Raw genomic sequence first — 24,811 nt, forward strand, 5'->3', positions numbered from 1 at the left:
GAGCAATTTCGTCGTCGCGAAAATTAATTTTGTCTAGGCTGTCAATCTGTCAATCTGTCTCCGTGTCTATCTAAACTGACAGTTGACAGATGACGTAGATGACACAAACACGCTAGCCGGTGTTTTGAACTCTGACACCTGTTTCGTTTTATTTATGCTAGCTATATTTATCCTTTGTATTTTACATTAATTTTGACATGGTATGAAAGCTGAGACTTTATTTAATTAGAAACATGTAAAAACTGAAAATAGCCCAAGATTGTATTTTCTTGTAAAAACGTGTTTCTACACAAACGGGCCGCTGCGACATCCGACTCATTTTGATGGAACGCGTCACATATTATTTGTGTCACATTATCCATCCAGTTACAATAAGAGATTTTTTAGAAACAAAATAAAGAGGTTACACTTGATAAATAAGGCTGACGCTACAGATCTTCCATAAAACTAAAGATTGTAGTCATGAAGAGCAAATGTATGAAACTATATTTGAATGTGATTGCAATGTAATTTGTGAAATCTACTCAAAGTACAGTTTGAGTTTTTAACATCTCTCATCTTTTAAAAGAAAATGCAACATGAATATAACAGATATTCACAACAATAAGAATAATAATGTAGAATCCTCAAACATGTTAATGTTAATCAGCCACTCATTCAGCATTTACAACTAAAATGAAAAGATCCTCAGTGCCAATAATGTGTTTGATGAGCAAGAAGAAAGCAAGTAAAGTCAAGTACAGTGATCCAAATATACCACATTAGAGGGGAAATTATGAGTTCTCTATATATGAGAGTATGTATATAGGGTTATTATGTAAAAAAAAAAAAAAAAGAAAAAAAAAGATACCAGTAGCTTGCATACACTAACATATACTAAGAGCATCAGAGGAGAAATTGATCAAGGCTAATTAACAGAAAATCAAAATACTGAGGAGGTACAAAGGCTCTTGAGGACTGGAGGAGATATCAAATGCTGGAATAAAAAAGAGAGCGCTGCACTGTGAAGAATCCCTGGATGTCTGTACACACTCTTGATCTGGGGCCAGCTTGGAGGTTGGACTCTCTGACATCAGTCATTATGAAAGCCTTAATTAGGTATAAAATGTAAATAAAATGTATTTCACAAACAGTAGCTGCAAAATATTGGTAAAAAGAAACCAATGCTAATTTAAATAAAAAGTGTTAAAATTGAAAACTTTATGCCCGTAGATCGTAACATTTTTACAAATTTAAAAACTGATTAAAGACAGCAATTTGGGTCAGCATTTGTTGTTTGGTCCAGATCTATGATTACCATCACTACATGAGGTTTGTCTTTTAGTCATTTCATTTTCAAGTGCTTATGGGATAGTGCAAATCTGGGACTTCTGTTACATGGAACAGCATTAAGATACTTGAACTGCAATAATATACTTGAAAATTGGAGTTTTGTTGACATCATGTACATTTACTTTCTCCATAATTGCATTGCTCCGAACAGCCCTACTTGAATGAAGCGGGAAGAGTGGCACAGCTAGGGCTGTGTTTATGTAAATTAGGTGGCACAATCAGTTTTGGCATGAAACATTTCTGCCCACTGAGACCCCCAAAAAGTTAAGCCAGGACAGCACATGATGTGTGTTGCGTTTAGCTTCTTGCACTTTAACACTTGTAGCCTATATGACATTATATAGTGCAATTTTGTTATTGTTGATGTATTTATAGAAGCAGAAAATCAAATATTCATAGCTGTATTTGTCAAGTATATTTCATCCTTGGACCAGACAACTTCGAAATTGAAAACAAAGCCTATGTGCAGACATTTACAGCTAAAATTCAAACGTCTAATCAAAGTGTCAACTAAACATAACAACTGTAATTTAAATGTAAGTGAAATGTAAAAATTTGGCTCATAGCTTTGCTTTGTCAATCTCAGACACTTTCACTTGCATTGATTAGAACATACGTAAGATATTGTCCAATTTTTTTTCTGTGTCGTGTTGCAGCAATGCAAATAACCATTCACCTTTTCTTCTTTCCTCTGTGAATAAATTGGCTTCTTATCAGTAAGTGCGGCCCTCCTGCCATCAATAGCCAATAACAGCCTATAGTAAAACAGTGTTTTTAATTTTTATGTGAAATAATATTGTGGTTGAATGCTTGGATTGTAATGTTTTGTGTGTTAGCTGCAAATGTCTATAATGACTGTCTGTGCTCTGGCTTACACTGTGAAACTTTAGTCAAAAGCAAGTAGTTGTTTGAAATTGTTTGGGTGCAAACTGACTGCATATACCTAGCGTGGTAATTTGCCATCCTTCTGGGTTTTAACGACAACATTGTGGTATTAGATTTTCTTTTTTTTAATTTCTTTTTTCTACTTCCAAGGTATGCAACAATACAATCATCAGGGTCATTTGTATTTATGTCACAAAGGTCTTAAATCTCTGAATATTGTTTCGTAATAAAACTCATTGGCTATGATTGCAAACTGCTTTGCTAAAGGAAAAAAAAGGAGAGCTGTGGTGTAGTGGTAATTTTGTAATCCAACACTGCATTAAATAATCCCTTCAGTAGGCTGTACAGTGCACTCCACAAACCCTAAGTCTCCCATTTGGAGCTAAGGGACAGTTACAACAAGGTCTCTCCCTTTCTCAGTCTCAGTCTTCCTCTCTCTGCATTACACAAGGGACATCTATAGAGCTAATGATGCCACATGAGAATGAAAGGAATGTGCCTGAAGAAAAGATACACTTTTCCACAAACAGGAGGATAACTACACTAAAACAATATCACAGGCAGCACTTCAGACAAACTCAGAAACAAGTTATTTTTGGATGTATTTTTCTTGCTCTGTTGAATGATTTGGTAACAGTGAATGGCAGTCTATGTATCATAGAGACAATTAAGGGCACTGTGTATAATCCATATCTGTCTGATTTGGGAAATAAATAATGACAAGAAACTATAAGTTACTGTTGTACTGATTGTCACTGTAGAATATATCAATTTCAAAGACTAGTTGTTTGCCCTCAGTTAGCTCTTCACAGTTTCTATTTTGGGAGCAGCGCGATGGCCTTGTGTTTTGTGACACCAGCCCTGAAGCAGAGGACACAAACATTTGCCCTCTGTACCCTTAAGCAAAGCAATGACTGCCTACAAGCGTGAGAGTTGTTGTTCTGTACCTAATCCAGTTCTCTGACCTACCTGTGTAGGGCGCAAGTGGACGGAACTTTGTCCTTTGCAGATAAATTACATTTTAAATGATTGCTTATTATTCATGCCAGCTTTCCAGGAATCAGCTGCTCCATATAGAGCTATGGCATGTGACAGACACTTAAGATACTGATCACCTGTTCTGAAAACTTTTACTCCGTAGTATTACCTTAAGTGTATTTACTGGAGAAAATTTTTGAAAATCATAGGCCTGTGTTCACAAATTGGAGCAGCTTTTGGCCATTAATAATTCAGCATAGCAGGTATAAGGACATAAAGAGGATTCTGGATAGGACAGAAGTAGCAACAACAAAAATCACAGTGTTAAAGGTAAATCAATTTTCAGCTCAAATTTAAGAAAACACACATATCTTGTAAGTGTATGTTACTGAATATCCACAACTGAAGGGTTTCATCAACTTTGGGCTAAGTGTGTAGCCAGCAGTGTCATTTCTTGTCATCATCAAAATTTAAAAACAGTGGCAACCCTTCATATATTTTGAAACCATACCATGTGTTGACAGTGATATGTTGACTGTCCAAATTAACCAACCTCTAAAGCCGCTTTCTGCAATATGCTGCACTGCCCATGGGATGTCAACAAACAAGAGAATAATGAAAATGCAATGGGATGGGCTCTAAAGCTGGAATCAGGTAATGAAGACAAAAAGTAATCCTCTGTATAATTTGCAAGAAAAGCAGATAAAAAGCAGGGTGTCAGACACATGCAGAATTGAGTCAGTCATCGTGAAAATAGAATTAGAATAGTTCTCCATTCAGCTTCTACCAGAAGAAAATGAGGATTAGCTGCGTTTCACTCATGAGTCATCATGCCTCAGTACTGTTACCAACCATTATGGCATTCTTAAATAGATTTCACCTGACTTGATGCTCGTTAAAATCAATGACTGATGAGGACTGCAAATGAAATCAAGTCATTCATTAATTCCTTGATATTTGAATGATACTTGAGAAATATACAGCTTGTTTCCTGGTCTAGAAATTAAATTAAATTAAAGAGAAACCTGGACTTTCTGAAGATTGCAATGTTATTTCACCAGTGGGGAAGAGTTCCTTAAAGCCTACATTATATGTGCTGTACAATGCCAATGCTAAAATGTATAAGGAAATTGTCCGTCTGTTGTTTAGCCTAAGTTATGTCTTTGGGGATAGCAATGGTTTATGGGGGCAATAAATACATTTTGGCTTTCAAAGTGGTCAGTTATCCGTTAGCTTAAACTGAATTATTTGGAGTTCTGCATAAAAGAGGTTGCCACCATTCATTTGTGCATGATGGGGCATTGAGGGCATTGCATCTACAAATTTCATCGATGGCCTAAACTCATTAAAATGGATGCTGTCGCCACTGTTACACATTTAGAAGAGGGATATTCTGCTGTTGGACTTGAAAGCAACCAACATCCAAACACTATTAAGTTCCAGTGGCTTCTTTGGCATTACTGCACACAATACAACATTTGTGTTAACACAAACTACACAGTCATAATAAATATAAAAATAACCAACATGGGACATTTACCAGGTTTAATTAGCCTGAAATCTGTTCAATTAATTCTGCCATATTTAACGCCAAAAAGTTACATACTGCACAACATGTGACATATATGTCCTCATTTATTTGACCAAGATGATAAGGGCCGACATAAAAATTTGCTTCAAGGACCTCTTGAACCTCGATGTTCCCGTCTGGGTGGTTCGGCCCTTTCAGGCATACGTGGCAGAATACAAGCCTATCTTGTCGGTATGAAAAGCAACAACAAAGCAGTAATTCATACAGGTCCTCCACACTTTTTTCATTGGAACAACTAATAATATATCTTATCTTATCTTATTGACATTTTTTATTTGATTTAAATTTGAGTGTCAGAAGTCTAACCGTTTCTGACTGACTGCTGTTTGTGATACCTAATTAAAGGTTGAATGTCTAACCTGTGCATTTGTAAACACTCAAATATAATTTCTGTTCTCTTCACATGGCTTTTTTTTCTCCATGGGAATTTAATGATAACATATACAGTGGGTACGGAAAGTATTCAGACCCCTTTAAATTTTTCACTCTTTGTTTCATTGCAGCCATTTGCTAAAATCAAAAAAGTTCATTTTATTTCTCATTAATGTACACTCAGCACCCCATCTTGACAGAAAAAAACAGAAATGTAGAATTTTTGCAAATTTATTAAAAAAGAAAAACTGAAATATCACATGGTCATAAGTATTCAGACCCTTTGCTGTGACACTCATATTTAACTCACATGCTGTCCATTTCTTCTACATTTCTGTTTTTTTCTGTCAAGATGGGGTGCTGAGTGTACATTAATGAGAAATAAAATTAACTTTTTTGATTTTAGCAAATGGCTGCAATGAAACAAAGAGTGAACATTTTAAAGGGGTCTGAATACTTTCCGTACCCACTGTATATATTTCCCCTGAATATAAAATGTAAATTATTATTGTTTTTTTATGATGATAGTGATGATCATAATTATAAACACAATAATAATAAACATTAATATTAAGCAAAGACAATTAGCCTTCTTGGGGACCTGGATAATGGATAGGGGGCACTGGCCAAAAAAAGGTTGAGAACCACTGTAGTAAACTAATCTGTAGTTTTAGTACGATGCAGTTATAACAGAGTGCGAGTGCATCTACAGCAGCTATACAGCTGGGGGTAATTGTGGTGCATCATTATGGGCCATTCAGAGCTTTTGAGATGGCCTTCTAACGATTGAAGGTGGACATAATTGTGGTTGTTGTTGAATATAGATTTCTTTCTATGTTATGCCATTTTGAATAAAGAGAATTTAAGGTATTTAAAGAAGGGGACACAGTCACATTGTTACTGCAGTCAAACAGTATCTCCAGCTTAGACAAGCTTGCTGGGGGTTCATGTCAGATCAGATCATCAAATTGCAGCTCATTTATGAACAGCCTCTCAGAGCCAATTGAGGACTCTGCTCCAGGTTTGCTTGTCTACATTAATCAACCCTTTACTGGTTGTAGCCTACTTGAGACCCTTTTGACAAGAATTTATCAGTTATTGGGTGAAAAAAAAAAGATCTCCCATAATTAATTGGCTAGTTTACTACTTTTTGGGAGAAGTTGATGACTGCAACTAAATGCAGCAATTGTGAATTCCCTGCTAGAAATATCGTGGTTCAACATGGCGGGCTCCATGGAAGAGGACCCGCTCCCTCTGTAGAAATAAAGGGCTCATTCTATGGTAAGGAAAACACAAACCGCTAAATCTTACACACTGGTCTTTTAATACCCGTTGTTTGTATTCATGCAGTTGATTACTTATGTAACAATGAGAGGAGAACATTTTGTTTCACCACTGCAAACAGTCCTCAGCTGCCTACTTTTTCCATCTGGCTTGTAAAAACTACAAAACAAAATTCCTGGAAGTCCCTGAGTACACACATTCAATCATTTATTTCTTTCCAGTCCTGTTATTGTATCTGGCTTGATTTTCATCTTTCCATTTAAAAAATCATAAGGCCTTCACACTGTCTGTACTAACAATATGAGGTGATGCATTGGCAATCTGCAGAGAGGTTCAAACCCCAGTGTGTCATTATTCTTAAAAACATAAGAAAGTAGTTATTTACACTGCTCAGGTCTACTACAATGATTTATTAAAATGTTGTTAGGCTGTTTGAAACACAGCACAGTGAGATGGTAGTGTTTCCTCAGAAAGAGTCAAATTACAACAAACTTTATTTGATGTTTACCGGAGCTCTCTGGAGAATCTATTAGCAACCACAACCACAAGCCACAGGGCGCAAAGTCGTGCATGAAAATAACATACAGTTTCTGCATGTTCTTCTCCCAACACCCTGAGCCTGTGATTTCTTTGTTGATTGTTAGCTCAGCTTTTATGTTCTCACATTATAAATTATCCACTAAGATTATATCGGTTGATTTGCAGATGCAGCCATCTTTAATGACTTTACTTTTAAGGTTAGAATGCCTTTGCTTCTTGTAAGGAAGTGGACTGTCAAATCTACATTTTAGTTTATGGTGATCCAAATTACTGCCAAGGATCTTTAATCTGTAAATCCGAATTCCTGTACTATATACTGACATTATCCCGAGGGACACATGACATGCCTGGCTAAGATATGAAGTGACACTGCCATACGCCTCCTAATAACAAGAGTTCAAACAAGGAGTCTCCAGAAACTGACACAATTGGTAATGGTAGTGTGATCACAATCACAACCTTAAATTGTTGAACTGCAAGGTATCACATTCATTGTTATCAGTAAATGTGCAACTGTGCTGTATTATGAAATAAAATAGTAATAGTGATTTTCCTCACAAGTTAAGCCCCACAAACCGCAGCTTTGCTTGTAGTAAGTAGTACAATTCAAAACGTTTTTTTTATTTCAATAATGAGTACTTAAACTGTATAATGTACATTGTTGGCCCAAGGGAACATATTACATACATGCACTGTGTGAGGTTGTGACGTTCACATCTCAGTTTTCAGAAGTGAACCTTGACTGAGCTATTACATACATTTGTATAATAATCTATTGAGAAGTCATAATAAAGAAGGTTTATTTTAGCCTGATTCACAGTGTCTTCACATGTCACATGTTTTCACCGTGCCACTGCAGGCAGAAACGTTCACGGTTGTTTGTATTTCATAATACAATCAGAATTGTCAAGGACGGACCTAAACTGCAAGCTCTCTGGTACTTTTGCTTACCAGCACTGGGAAAGGAAATACATTGAGAAACATTTTGCACTCATGCCTTATAAAATTCTTTCCATAACCAGATTGTAGCAAGAATGTGTGTATAGTTTGCAAATTTTATTTTCCTGTAAACATATGGATGTTGAAAAACACAAACAGACCAGAAGGAGAGCAGAAGGGAGCTGAACACAGTAGCCAATGGGAGAGTTACTGCAGCTGTTCGCATCCATTCAGTCAGATATATAATTCAGTGAGAAAGCACACTATTATAAATCACAAATATTTCTTTTGTTTTTTTAATGAGCTGCCGAGCTCTTAACTCAGTATTTGATGTAAGTGTTAGCACTGTGTGTCACATTGTCATGGCTCACCTCAAAGTAGGGCTCGACCCCTCTAGTAAATATAGACCAAACATATTTATTTGTTGTTCATATATTAATTTAGTTTGCAACATATTGCATAGTGACTCATCTTTATTATACAACCTGACTGACAAATATTTATCTAATAAAACTCTGTATCCTGTTAATGATGCTCAAATGCAACTATTCTGCATTTAATTAGCACTTTATATTCAATGGATATGCTCAGTAAAAGTAGTTGAAGCTCATACAGCAGAGTGAAAAGAATGTGAAGGCCAGAGTGGTCAATTGTACAAGCATTGTACAAGCATTGTGCAAGCACTTGCCTTTGACAATTGTGGCCGGGGTTTGTTTCCCATTTAATAGTCAGTGTTGACATTTTTAGTAGCCATATAATTCTCTAACCTTAACTCTGTTGTTGACCATACCTTAACCATAATGTATTTGCAGAAATTGCTTCTGATAATATAAATCTTATAATATATTATGTTTATGTCAAAATATATTAGCGCTAAATATGGTAATCAACACGCATTTACTTTAGACACGATTTAAGAATAATCACATTGTTACACAACTAGATGTGACATGATGGTTGCAGATTTAACCACTGGCTAGGAAAGTTTGAGCAGGGAATGTGAGTGAGAAAATCCATCTCTCTTCTCTCCACAGTAGCTGTCAAGGTGCCTTTTAAACACCTTAATTAAGTGACCTAAAGACTATAGCTGCACTGGGCAGCCCTTAGATATGACTGTCTTTAACCTAAGGACTGTGGAATTAGCAGGAAAGTGTCTGACCAGTTTAACTTTGTTAAGCTAATTTACACTCTTTCAGAAAATAAGTGTATTTTATGACCAACCCATAGGCAGTTTGTAATTATAGGAAAAAGCTTCTAGGTCTGTAAGGTGAAGCCAATGCGAAGTGTCTTGATCCTACATTCTTTGGAATGGCCAGCAGGGGGCAGCTCATGGGCTGCAAACGAAGCCCGATAGTATTGAGTCTTAGGATGGATGGCACAACTTCTCACTTGATTCATTACCTTAGTAAACAGTTTCCTAATGGGTTTATGGTGTCAATCACTAGTTTCTCTTCTATACGGCATGGTGTTTGGTGGTCCCATTTAGAGTAGAATAGATGATAAAGTAGGGTATACTTTAGGACGTGGCTACCTTGTGACTGACAGGTCAACTCACGAAACAGTGAAACTAGGCAGTGCTGATCAAATATCAGGCAGGTGATTTGCTTGTAAAGTGTAAATTAATAACCTAGAATTACTCTTCTGCAAATAGTGCAGTAAATATAGGGAATCAGCTAATCTGAGTTATGCCACATTGTTGCCCCATGTTCAACATGTGTTTAAAGGCAGATGAAAAACCAAATGTGCTTCAGAATGTGATGCTTATTATTTACTCCTCAACAGCATACTATCATTTTATTTCCATTATTTGTTTGACTTGTAGATTTAATGAAAGAGTGATTCCCTCCCTGCTGATTTTGAAGTTCACCTCTAATAATTTATAATACACTAATTACTATTCCTTTTATTGCGCTCCAGTTTGCAGCTGTGTGTACTTAAGAGAAACAAGTAATTATAATGAGGACATGACCTCATCAGAAAAGGAGTTACAAATCCTCAACAGCATCACCAGAGGAGTACTGGTGATAGTAATTACTACTTTAGTGTCTCCATGTAGCCTCTTCCCCCTTGAAGCTGATCAACTGATGGTTTCCCCTGCATAGTCATTCAACAGTTCCAGCTTAGATAATTTTTTAAAAACCATGGCCCTTTGTGATTATACGATAGTCAAAATAATTTGGCTACACCAGGTTTGTCACTACTTGTGGGCAATGGGATTTGAATGTGCTTAGTTGTCAGCAATGGTGCTACAGAGCCCCTTAGGTTACACAACTGTGGTTGTAGTAGCATGAGTGAGACATCTCCATGTGAGATACACCCACAGGGGGACAGTTAATAAAAGAGGTCCAAGATGATGACCATGCTTGAGTCAAAACTTGTCATCTTTTGAACCAACAAGTGACTTTAAAGTGGGGCTCTATGATTCTGAATAAAATTAAAATATTTTTTTCCCCCCCTTAGAATTGAGATCAAGATTATCTCTCAAAATTCTTAAGTAGACCACTAAATAATAATAATTATTATTAATATCTTGATGGAGATAGAAACAATAATATAATAAAAAAAATATTGTGACAGAGTCCTCGATTGGCTCTGATGACCATTAACTGCAACCTCAAAAACTACTCTTCAGTGTCAACTATACAAAAACTGAATACTGAGTTTCACATTTTGGTCACTTTGTGTAATTATTGTATTAGATTCTACTTTTTTTGTTGCTGTTCTCCCCTCTCTCTGAGCACTGTTCCTCCCATGATGCATCACAATCTTGTTATTTGTTGAACCAGCTGAAGGAGCAATTAGGAGTGTTTGGTGTTAAGTTACTTACCATGAATGCAAATAATTGGCATGCAAGTAACAGATAACCTTAACACATTTCGAAATTTCAGTATCATCAATTTTGCCATCCCAGTCAGTGATACAATGGACAAAGATCTTTATCTCTGTCAGGACAGGAAGAGCTTATGGATCTACTTATCTACTTGTGGAAAATTGGGTCAGAAAGTCAAGAACAGATTGCAAAGAATTATATAAATATATAAATGTATCAGGCTCATAACAAACCACTGCCAGAATTGTGATGTACCTGTAAGGGACCAGTCTAAAAGAGATGTGCACCTCTGTCCCATACCACATGTATCATTGGGTATGTGGCAAGACAAGAACAAGGTGAAAGCATCTTCCCTGTAGCCCTAAAGAAGAAAGTGTTCGTCCCTTGCTCTGCCAAACTCTGTTGCCTTTGAGAACCTTTAAAGGATTCTATGCAAAGTCGAAAAAAACAACAAAAACATCCACACAGAGCAACTTGAGCTTTCATTCTCTGTACACAAAAATACCACCCAAAGAAAAGTTCTTAAAGGAGGGCTTTGAGGCTCACCTATCATGTTGCACCACAACTATAACAGTGACAAAGAAATTGCAAAAACAAAATGTGGTAAAGAACAACACATTAACCACATGAATCACATATTCCAATACTGCTCAACTGATTTTGGCTCCACCAAGAAAGGTGGACAAAGACTACTCATTTAGACAGGGCATTGTGTCTGGTGTGGAATGCAGCTGTAAATCAGATTACACATCTGTTCAGCTCTGCAAGAAGTCAAAGCAGAGACTTCTCAAAGGTAGCAGCACAAAAGTGTAGAAAAACATTATCCTCACACAGCTGCAAACGGCAGGCACATCAGGATGGGAAAGATAACAGAGAAGACACATAAAAGAAAGAGAAAAGTCAAATTTGTGAGTGATTTTACCCTAAAAGATGAGTTGTTAGAAAGGTTTTTTGAAACTTCTGAAACTCTATGTCTGTTTGTCTGTTACGTTTGGTCTGGTTTTATTTAGAGAAAGATTTTTGTTCAGTTTATAAACACAACAAAAACGCAGGCTAGGAGGAACAGAACATTCATATTGAATTATACTCAACATACCTATATACATCAAAAACCTGGCTCACAAGCAATATTAAATCATAGATTCTTTGGCACTCTGCACTCTTACAAGTATCTTTTTTTTTCTATAACTCTTCAAAAGTCACACAGTGTGCAGAAAGAAAGGATAGTTTAGGCAATGGAATGAGGAGTGGGTCACCTTCAGAGCTTGTCTAATCCTTTAGTTCATCTATCCCAAATTTAATTCACTTTAAATGAAAGATAAGGAAAAGTTTCACTCAATTAACTTCAAATCCATGGATAATGGCTGATGAAGTCAAAGCGTCATTGTAGGTTTAAGATCTACATGTTTTTCTCTAGTTGCCTGGACTGCTAATAAGATACAACTAGGTGTGCAATAGCTACAGTTTAGTCCTTAAAATACTTAAATAACTTTATTAACAATATTGTTAGATCTACACTGTCCAGTAGGACAGTTCAGGCCAGTGACTTTGCAATAAAAGCATTTTATGATTATTAAATGTCTTGTGTCTGAGACAAGCAGAGTACTTACTGTACAGTATAATCTGGTTTATTTAGTGGCTAGTACAGTAAATAAATACATACTGTAAATGCAAAACTATATGCTCTGAATTGTAAAGAAATAATAATAATAATAATAATAATAATAATAATAATAATAATATATTGCTCAGATATTTAATATATTTCTATTTTTATAAGGCAAAAACTACTGTTCTTGAGTGGCTTCTGTGATAGCTGGTATTAGCAGGGGAGCAAAATTTGTCACTGACTTTTAATGAAAGTGAAATTGAAAAAATGTAAGGCCACAGTGCACCTTTAAATTCCAAAACCTTATCAGTACTCTTTTTTAGTTAACACAATGTTAAACCCCAATACTATCATTTCAAAATGAAGTTTTCAGTGAGCACATGTAGTCCGTCCACTGCAGGAGTGGTAGCAAAGGTGTTAAGAGTGAAGGATGTGAAAATGAAAAAAAAAAAAAAAAAACGTTGAGCAGAGAGGGGTAATATTTCACGGCCCTGTTTTGTCTGGTGGCAGTTATCAGCAGCTGCCAGTCTGATAATTGCTGCTTGAGGCCCAGTGCTACTCCTTCAAGTCTGCACTGACAGCCCAATTCAAGCCTTCAGCCACGGGAGCTGCTGCCTGCTGCTATGTAGCTGTTGGGATAACACTGGCTTTCATTCGATATCATAGCATAGTTGCTTGTGTCAAGTGCTTGCTTGAAATAGTCTTGCGAAGTTACCCTTATTCAAAGGACTAAAAGCGTGTACATACAATATATATGGGAGCATAGTGTATACTAAATGCATTTAAGTGCACAATGTCTATTTGCCCTTGTTGCTGATACAGTCATTATTCTACAGCTTGTGTAGCTTATACTGACATGAGCTGTATACAGAGTAATATCATACATATTTCTGTTCAGTTTAAAAATGTATAGCAGAGTGCAGCTGGCCAAAGTTTTTGTCTGGTCATTTGTAAAATGTGAAACAAGCCAACATACACTGAAGGGGTGTGTGTGTGTGTGTGTGTGTGTGTGTGTGTGTGTGTGTGTGTGTGTGTGAAGAAATATTAAGAAGAAATAGATTGCAGAGGAGGGCAAGAGAAAAACGACAGGAATTTTCTTTGATTGAAGACCCGGCGTTCCTCTTCGAAGAGTTGTGGCTGTGTTGTGTACAATCAACACGCTCTGTCACTTAGCCACCAGATAACTGATGTTCCACTCCCCTCATAACCAGAAGCTATCAGTCTGGGACTTCTGCTTGTATCTTTCCTGTCGTCTCTCAAGTAAATTACAGCTCAGCAGTTCCAGATAGCTTGATGTTCTTCCTCTGCCCTCCAGCTCTCTTTCTCCTTTGCCCTTCATTTCTCTCTTTTCTTTATTATTTTATTTAATCTGCAGACGGTGTACACAATTAGGACACTAACTCACCAGAAATCTAAGCAACCTTTTATTCCAGTTGGAAGAGTTCTTTCATTTGAGATCAATAAATGCTGATTTCATATACTTACATTAAAGTTGTTAGACTATACTGAAGACTTGAATGCAACTACATATCTTTCTTCATTTATCAAACTTTGTGTCTCTTGATCTTGGCATTTACAAGTATACATAATAAATAGATTATATTTTGAATGGGACACCGTGCTGTGGTAGTCTTTAATGATCAAGGCCATCACTGTCATTAGTTTGTGCAATTTGAGACTTGTTATTTAGGCTGGTGACTAGCTTAAGCTCTGGGTTGTTTTTTTCAGTCATGTAAGTATATTTCTAGATTCTATTTTGCCTGCATTTTGACTGAATGCAGCTCAGCATATATTTCTGTTCAAGCATCAAAGTCAGTATGCATGAGCTGACCAAATAATTATGCTTTGGTTGTGTTGCATATAGTGTTTTTTTTTGTTTGTTTTCTTTTGGCCTGCTGCTTTAATGCAACCAGGATTGTTAAGTAAGTGAAAGAACATTTCACCAACATATTAAAATAGAATAGAAGTTAATTTTTTACTTCGGTAACTGCAGTTTGAAAAATGTCCTGTATGGTATATATCAGCAGAAAACCAGCAGAAATCCGGTGTTTAAGTAGTAGTTTGACATTTAGGAAAAAACTTTCTTCTGTTAGTTAGATGAAAATTGAAACCACTTTCATGGAGTGTTAGCCGGCAGCCAGTTAGCTTAGTTATAGCACAAAAACTAGAAGCATGGAGAAACAGCTTGCCTGGCTCTGTCCAAAGATAACAAATTCTACCACTAGCACATCTGAACCTCACTAATTAACACGTTTTATCTCCAGGCTAGCTGTCTTCTATGATTCCTGTCTTTATCTTAAGCTAAGCTAATCAGCTTTCTGTAGCTTTATATTTAACATACAGACATACGAATGCAATTGCATCTAACTCTTGAGCAAGAAAGCGAGTAAGCATGATTCCCATTGACATTTCCCAAAACATCAAACTATTCCTTTAAAATACTGTTTGCTGTTGTTATTTCCTCTACTAGTAAGGAACAATGGGATAGTTTTTTTAATGTATTTATACTCAAACAACTGAGAACAAACACAATTGGAAAGCCCAGCTTGCCAAAACCCATATAAACATTGTAATGTTTATTTCCTCTCTTATCTTGCAGTTTAATAGTATTTAACAAATGCATGCTCGTATTTGTTACATAACAGTTGCTGTAGGCCTAACCTAGTATAGTACTATGGTATTCTGAAAACAGACCATGGTATAAAGAACACACTTTTATTTAACATCTTTAGGTAATCTTCTAGGCTCAAATTAAAGATAAGATAAGCCATAAAGCATTAAATGCATACTTAATGAAGCAGTTTAAAACATTTGTGTAAATCTGGAAAGTCCATAACAGTAGCTTATTTAAGGTTAAAGCCAACTCCAAACTGTACTGATGCAAACATGTCCTTGTTGGACTGGTTGATTCCGTAGGAATCACTTTGTCAAGATTTTGGTGTTCTTTTCCAACCTACTGCTCTGCCTTCGAAACAGGAGGTGTTAGCTAGAGGTGATAAAACTGCACCATCCTGCTTTCATTAGAGACAGCGCGGCCAGAAATAGAAGGCTCAACTGGAATTAATTACACCAAATGTCACATGGCTGAAGATTAGGAAGAAGACAACTCATCTCGCAGGGTATAACGAGAAAATCTTAATAATTAGTCCCAAAGGAAAAGATCCATCAAAATAAGAGAGCGGGGAACATACAGTACTTTGAGCTGTAAATTAAACTATATGACTCCAAGAGTCCAAATAGTGGTGGGCATTTGTAAGGATTTTGTACATCGATACTAGTTGTAACTTTTCTGTTTCAGCTGTCACTGAATTATTTTGGATTTAGTTTCTACAGAGGGAAGAAACCACGGCTCAGTGGTCTCATTATAAATCACACTCGAATCAAAAGTCTTCCCTAATCCCTGGGTTCATTAACAGGTGGCTACCTGCTGCAATTGTTTTGTCCAGCTTTAGAAATGATCATTTTCAGCCAAGACAAATTATTTTTTATGTTTATTTATTTGTTTATTAGTTAATTAATTCATTGGTATAACTGGTATCCTAGAAGACTGTCTTTTCTGGATCACATGTTCACCTTTTGCTTAAATTTTCCACAGACATGAGTGATTGTTCCTCTGCATAGTTTTGAATATTTGCCACTGCATGTACTTTTATGTCAGAGCTGAACATTTAAAGGTCATGTGTAGCTCTAACAAAGTTCCTTTTTATAAATCTTTGAGTAAATTGGATTGTTCCCATATGAACCATGCTGACATTACAACAGAATATCTGGATGCATATAATGTACACAGTGTTAGATTTGTGTGAGGTTGTGTGAACATGTAATCTGATGACAAACAAAGTTGCCTTAATTGAACAGAGTGACAAGAGAAAATCTAAATGTCAGTTAATTAGGATGATGAACCCTCTCAGAGGAACACACTATATAAACACTGAAGCAGCTTGCAGCCTGACAAACATATTTTTATTGTTGTGGAGATGTAGCTTGCCTGGTTGCAATTGCATTTGCCATGGTGCACCCCGGTGTTCAAAGTGCCAATTTACGCACAGTCCTAGACAGTCCCGGAGACAGATATTGTGTCTGGAGTGCCACAGCAGTATATTACAATCACTGGGTTCTGCTTCCAGTTATACATCAAAGTGGCTTAAAAAAAAGAGAGGGTAACATTATTAATGTCATTGCTGGCCTGTTAAGTAAAGTTACATTTTACCTCACTTGCTCTGTAAATCTGTGTTTTATTTTCTTGCTTTGTTTTGCTAAAAGATCACACATCTCTTTTCTTCTTTTGCAGTTGTTCTTCATTCAGTGTTGCCTGAAGAACATGAAAATAAGAGCGTCACCATTCACTCAAACCAGAGCTGTTGCACAATTCATTATATACCTCCCTGACTCAGAGTCTACATGAGCTGTTGGATGTAGAGGCTGCTGCAGTGATATAGCACTTGTCCTTGCTGTGAAATGATCCATCTGCAGGTATGTCTGCGTGCATCACAGGCATCCTCTCGCTCATTCTCTCCTCCACTCCCCAGATGAGCAAAAGTGCCTCATTTACTCAGGCTTCAAAGACACTGCCTTTTCTCCCATATGACTTCGCTTCCCAGGGGGCTCTGTCTTTCCCTTTGAATCCCAACCAAACAGGCTTTGATGGCATCTTTGTGTATTACATGAGTCAACTACATTCCGCTGAGAAAAATATGCATGCTCTGTAGTACCAGCCATGATGGAAAATGGGAAAGAACTCAAGAACTTGGCATCATTCAAGTCCTCATAAAAGAAATGGATGTCTTTGCACAATTTTGCTGTTTGGAATTAAAGGTATTAAAAGCCATGTCACATCCAGTGTAAACCATCAACCCAAAGAAAAAAAATGAAATAAGCACTGGGTCTTTGCAATGATGCAACATAAATCATATGACACTTTTTCTAATATTATATAACATACAGCTGTTGGTGATTTATGATTTATTACTTCCATTCATGTTTTTTTTATTATTATTACATAATTTCTTACCCAAAGTGAGAATATTTAATGTTTTGAAATTCTGAATTATTTGTGGAAAAATAACTCTATCCTTGATGTTGTGCATTGTAAATTTCTAGGGAAAGACTGAAGATTCGTTCATGGTATAGGTATGGATTAACACTGGCTTAGAGGGAACATGGTTGGTTAGATATAATGATTATTTAATTGTATTTTCAATACATAGAATGGTGATTGCATATTATTGACCACTTGGGCAGAAGCATTTTGCATTATCGATATGCAGTGGCAAGCGCCACACTTGGCTCTGATTGTCTATCCAGAGAGAAGAAGAAAGGGTGAAAATTCAAACAAAGACACATTAGTTATGAGCAATGAAGCGAACAGGCAAGTGCGCTCTTGGGAGCTGCTGTCTTCTTCACTATTTGTTTTTTTCTTATTTCATAAAAAATGCCTCTAGATGACTAACAGCAGAGCTTCATTGATCCAAAAACAGTTGTTTAAAAATAATTGTGATTCTGTGGTGGATTTTACAGCTTTTCAAATAAAATCTTGAGTTTACAGAATTCAGTCTGGAATGAGAATCTGCATGACTGGACATTATTTGTTGAGGCTTCTTTTGAATTGTTTTGGGTGCGTGGGAGCTGATTTAACAATGTACCTGCAACAAAACTATACTTTGAAAACTACACGTTAAATATTTTTAACACAATGTGGCATTGTAAAAAACAGTAATGGACAGGGAAAGGGGAAGAATGGATTTGAGTATTATGGAAATTAGCTGTGCTCATGTGTGACAAATCTACTGCCCTTTCACTGAATAAGAAGAAACATACTGAGGCTACCAACATGAGTGAGAGAATAAATGTACATATGATTTTCAAGTGCAGGTTTATAATGGTTACCCTAATCTTCAAGTCTTATTCATGAGACTGGCTGTATTTGAATTGATCATAATTTAATGTGAACAAGAACCTATGGAATAAGAACTTCTTTCTCAATATAGATAAAACTGAGCCGATGTCACCTTCTTTTCACCTTTTTGCCAAAACTTGCTGTTTCCTTTTACTCTAAAGCTCAGTTTTGTCAGACTCAGTGTGTGTTTTCATCCAAAAATATCTCGAGGATAAGGCATTTTTCTTTTAATAGCCAAGAGAAATTAATCTATTCTTTTGTTTCCTGCAGAATCAACAAACAATGCGTCACTATGCAGCGGCTTTCATGCAAACACCAATATATTACCCCAGTCTCAGTCTCTCTTCAGTGGCTCCCTTATGTACACATAATTGATGATAAGTCCTATGTCTGGCTTCCAAGGCATTAGATGGCGTTGAGCCTGACTTATTCTCCGTAGCTAACACATACTCTTGCCTCAGAAGGTGCATGCCTCCCCATCAGTCCACACATTGAAAAGAAAACAGCTGGTTACAGAATCTTCCCCTACAACAACCCTTTTAGTGAAGTAAGCTTCTTGCCACTTTCAAGGAATCAAACACTTTCTTCTTAAATCCAGACTAAAGACTAATTCATCCAGCACAGTTCAAAGTTGACCTTAACTCCCGCCTCACCAGCCTTTTCTTTCTCTCTATATATTTATCATATGCTGGTTGTCATTCAGTTTATGCCGAGTGCCCTGATATTACTTGGTTTTCTCATACCCATGTGCAGATGGGCACAAACACCAAACATAGGCTCTGGCTCTCATCCTCGGTTTTTCATCTGTTTTTGTTGCCACTGCTTTGTGCATGTCACTCATTTATGATAAAGACACTGTATAAATAACTCAAGCTAACTTGAATAAGCTAGTTAAGTAGGGGCATTAAATAAATGTATCCATTAGGTTACTCCAGTTGTTTTCCTTTATTAGTCATTATTGTACAGTTGAATTTTTATTACAACTGCCTAACAAGCTTCTAACCTTTAGCTAATACAATTATCTCTCAAAGACTACAACAATTGTTACAATTAAGTTGACATTGTAAATTGAGCATAATTGTTAAAAATGAATCTTGTCAGTCAACATGTAATAACAAAAAAGAAATCACACGACAAATGAAAGTAAAAGAGGTACTCCACTTAAACATGTTTTTTGAGCTGTAAACTATAAAAAAAAACAACTATATGATGTACTGTGATGAAACACAAATTTATGAAAATGTGCATTTAATGGGTTGAAAATGGCTTAACACGCCATCTACTGTTTTAAATCACCCTGAACTTTTTAAAATGTGCTGAGAGGAAGAGAGCTGAATTGTAGGGTGTAGTTATATATAAATAAAATAAAAAATTACAAAATAAAATAAGATGTATTAACACCTTTTTTTTTTATATGCAAAGATTTCTCAATATACTGCACATGCATGCAACAACAATGAAAGTCAAAACAAGAGAAACCTGGCACAGTTCACACACATGCAACATGCTTGTGTGCCCATTAGGAGCAACTTTTCTTGTTCAAGGACACCTCGACACGTGGACCGGTGGAGCTCGAGATCGAGCCCTGCAATTAATGGACGACCCGCTCTACCTCCTGAGCCACAGCCACCACAGAGATGACAGGACTGGTGTAGGATTCCTTGTTCTTCTTTGATAATGCCCTGCCTCCATAAAAACCCAGCTGCACCACTGAGAGCACAGACCCTCCAAACACTTTGGATCTGGACTTTTTCCCCTCCATCCACTGGAACATAATGAATTAGACAGACATCCAACAATCAAGCTGTTCTGCTTTAATCACATTATTCATCCATTATGGACCATAAGCCATCTGAACTGGTGATTTACTATCAGAGCTAAATTTTTTGAATGATGTCATACTCCATACAGTAAATGTCAAATAACAGTTTAATGAATTATTTCAGGGGAGTACAAAAAACAGGCATCACCCTGTTCTCAAGGAAAATCTACGATGGAAAATCAGTGACTTGAAAGGGAAGGCAACGATATGAGCTATGTATTTATAAGCTTTTCTAGGCAGCTCTACTCAGAATTCTCCTCATGTACAGATTATAGGTCAGACCTTTCTCCAAAAGCTTAATGCAACCATGCAAACAGATCCAAGCCTCAGATTCAACACCACATTCTTTATAAAGTAATATGAGCCTGCATGTAGCCTTGACCCTGTAGCCGTCTGTTATATAAAAGAAAGGGTTTTAAAATTAACTTGAGAAGTGCTTTTATTTCTAATTGATTCACAACTACAACACTATAAAATAATAAAGGATTTATGAAATTATCTGAAACAAATTGACCATGCCATGTGAATGACTATCAAGTATTTTATGTCAGTCAGTGGACTCGAGAAAGAAAACGTAAGATCTCATTTTGATGCTACGGAATTTCCTCCATGTCATCTGTTGTAAAGTTAGTCAAGAATACAGTTTTTTAAAGTAATTTAAACAGACAACATTTTAAAAGGCGCTGCCTCCAGACACTCAAAGTTCACTTATAAAAACATGAAGTAGAAATAGGGTCCGACTTCAGGACTTTATCATAAGGAATGTGTTTTTTTTTTTGCTTTTTTTTTGTAATTTTACAAACAAACGCCATTAAAAAAGTTAAATATTATTTCTTGTGGCATATCAGCCATCGCTAATGTTATTGTAGCTAATATTATTGTGGCTAATATTTATGAGGTCAGCCTGTTACACAAGCTAATGTTGTTAGATAATATGATTTTCTATTGGGTTTTCCTAAATTTCCTGTGTTGCTGAAAATCAAAACCCAACCAGCAGGGAGGAGTGGTCTGCAATTGACCGTCAGAAAAAAAAACTTAAAGATAATAAAAACTCTCAGATTTTACTGATATTACTTGGATGGTAGGTTTATAATAATAATAATAATAATAATAATAATAATAATAACTTTTTAATAACGTTTACTATTAGCAAATTGTTGGCAAACTTCAAGGAGAAAATTATATTTTAAGGTGAATAATAGTTAGCTCACAAAATGAGATCTGTGTCATTTGGTTTTGTAACTGTTGGGATAACTCCATCATCAGGTTAAATGCAATTGTTTATTGACTGCTAACATTACTGTAAGCATTGTCACTGTGTTGTCTTAATACAAATCTATAAGCTAGCTCAGTATCTGCTTGTCAGTGGTTCTTATGGGTTTATGAAAAACACAACATATTTATAAATAGATATAAATACAGATTTCAATCTCTATAGACATGGTCATTCTTGCCATAAGAGGCTGTCTGAAGTTCCTTCAGCTTTACTATGACAGCCTATTTGTTTTGGCGTGTGCAAGCTGCTGTCAGTCCAATGACAGAAAGTAGTGACAACACTGATGTAAAGTGATCGATGCAAAATGCTGTGCAAAACATCCCAGCAGTGACCACCAAAAAACAAGAAAAAACAAGAATTCATCCATCCATTATCTATAACCGCTTATTCTTTAGAGGGTCACCTTGGACAGGTCACCAGTTAAAAAACAACAACAACAAAAAAAAAAAAGATACCACATATTATTTAATTATTTAAATAATAAGATTTAAAATGCTACCAGTCTGAATTATTTTATTATTTAAAGTGGATTAGTATTATTGTTTTCCAAATTTATTATTTCTCCCAAATAAGAGGGAGCAAAATAACGTGTCTGAAACTTAAAGTTCGACACCGGTGTGTCTTGGGCAGCTGTGGCTCAGGAGGTAGAGTGGGTCGTCCACTAATCAGAAGGTTGGCGGTTTAATCCCCAGCTCCTCTCGCTGCATGTCGAACCCCAAGTTGCTACTGATGCTGTGCATCGGTGTATGAATGTGGATGAATGAGTTAGATCATGTTTGCCATCACTGTGTGAATGTGTATGAATGTGGCATGTAGTGTAAAAGCACTTTGAGTGGTTGGAAGACTAGAAAGGCGCTATACAAGTACAGTCCATTTACCATTTAAATCCTTGACATTCATGAAGACTTGTGTTTATTTAATATGACTGTCATTTTTTCCTTGCCAGTTGACTTTGCAGTCTGATCAGTTCCCAAAGGAGCTTGGACTTCTTCAGCGATTTAAGGCAAGGGGAGTCCCTGCTTTTCGTACCCTTGAGCTGTGTTGTCTGTCAGTGGGCACATCAGAGCTGTCACTCACAAGGCGCACCAGAGCATGAACTGGTAAGACATTGGAGATGTCACGGTTCCCTCACTGACAATTGATAGACGATGTTCCTCCTAAAAGTACTCACCATAAAACACATTTGTAGTAATGAGTATTATAATAGTATGTTCTAACCTTTCTTTTCATTATTTTTTATTTCTTTATTTTATATAGTTTCTCTTGATGTACTGGCAACAAAGAAATCCTTTCCTTGGTGTCTCAAATGGCCATTTCTTTTTCTGCATTTTTTAAATTAATATTTAGAACTATTGTTACAGTTATATGTTGAATGTGTGATACCTTTGTCTTTTCCAGCTTTGCACTGATGGTTTTCCTCAGTGCACTTTTGATTGCCTCTATCTTGGCCTGATATTAATGTCTACTCTCTCTGCCTTTGCCTTTGTGCACACATCTCCTGTCTATTATTGATGTTGTTCCCTTCTGCTATCATTTACAGGGCTTCTGTCCAAACCTCACCCAACCCTATTACTGCCACAAAGAGTGCCAGTTGTATTTAAGTATTCCTGCTGGAACGACAAACAATTTCAAGGCACACATCAAGGTAGAGACGAGCTCTGTGATGGTTATTCAATGTGAAATACCCAACGGTATCTTCTTCTACAAGGACAACATTATCTCCATGTAAGCTTCATTATTGCCAGATGGAGCTGGATTGAAATTTGTGATGTTTGTGTGTGTCAAAGTTTACGTGAAGTGCAATCCACCAAAAGGTCCCTTCGGTGTAATTCTTTCCAAAGGCAACACTAGCATGCACACTGTGACTTCGATATAGCTTTATTGGAGTTGTGATTTGAGTTCGATAACACAATCAGTTATTTTCTCCTCATCATGCTGAGGAGACCATTTCATCCCCCTCCCTTTACTCTAATTCACTGCCAGTTTCAATTAAGAGTCATAATTACTTTTCTCCCTGCCTGCTAAAATGAGTCCGTTCATGTTGATAAAAGATGACACTGCCAGTTGTTTCAGAATTTCTATTAAATACACTCCAGAGCCCGTTTATTGTTTGCAACTCAAGGATAAAAACATAAAGATTACATTAAATTATGTGACATCCATGGAATTGGATTCCTCTTGTCATAAACATGCTAACAAATATTCTGTATTCTCTCCCACAATGTTTATGAACTAGCTGGTTTGCTTTCTATGCAGTAAGGCCAAGTGATTAAGCTCCATAGTCACACAAAGAAGTAGAGTGTCAGTTGAATTTGTATCTTAATAATACAATACAAAAACTGTCGGACGTGTTTAGGCCATGACCTCCTTAAGGCCACTTCAGTTAAGATTATAAAGCAAAGAGACACATAAATCGGAAAGCGCCACTGTAACCCCTATAGGAGGTCTGAATTTTTCCTGCAATTACCCACAGTAACTGAAAAATAAGTATCTGTTTAAGAGAAACACAGCTGGAGACCGAGTACTTCCATTGGTTAAGATACAGAATGGAGAGGGGTTTCCAGTCCTTGAAATAGGCTAGATGATATTATAAAAGGCTGTTGGCTCGCAGTTACCACAGTCTGAACTCTCTCTTCTCAGTAGGAGATGATGCACAATTGCCAGCAGCAGAATGGTGAACAGTGCAAACAATTTGCTTTACACTGGTGAAGCTTTCTAGAAGAGGTACAGAATGATCAAACTTTTATGGTCAGATGAGAGCTCCAACTTCACATCTGGAGAGAGGTATGTTGCTGTCTCTGGAGATTTTTTATCTGGCTCAAAGCGAGATATCTGAGCTTGCGAAATCAGCCCAAAAAAATGAAGTAAATAGGGGTGAACTGCATAAACAGTTGAGAAATATTGGAAGAAGCTACAGAAACACAATGTTTCATTCAAAAGAAAAAACAAACACTTTGACATTTGGGGAAATCACCTTCTTACAGAGAGTTAAAAAAGACTACTGTTAAAGGACTAGTGTAGTTGGTTATTGTAATGCCCTTGCCTCACCCTCCCGTTTCAAGTGTGTAGAAGAAACTACAGAATTAACAAAAAACAAGAAAAGCCTAGACTGTCCTTTGCAGGTGAGAGACAGTGACTTTAGGGGGTGTTGCCTCGACACCAACCAGAGGGACTGACAGACTGACAACAGCAGCGTAGCAGAAACAGCAAGCTGTGGTGACTTTGGAAATAATGTCAATTTTAACACCAACACTGATGTGTTTCATCACAGTTTAGTCTGTACATATAATTCAGTTTATAGCTCAAAAAACACATTTTTTTAATAAACTTTCTCTCTTGTAATTATCTTCTAAACTAACTACAACTAACTAGATATTTCTTAAACTGATACACCAAATATGGAGTACAATGCATACTTTTGACTGCACTATTGAGACATAAGGTTTGGAAGAGTTAT

The sequence above is a fragment of the Dicentrarchus labrax genome, unplaced genomic scaffold (genome assembly GCF_905237075.1).
Source record: "Dicentrarchus labrax unplaced genomic scaffold, dlabrax2021, whole genome shotgun sequence".
Classification (NCBI taxonomy): domain Eukaryota; kingdom Metazoa; phylum Chordata; class Actinopteri; family Moronidae; genus Dicentrarchus; species Dicentrarchus labrax.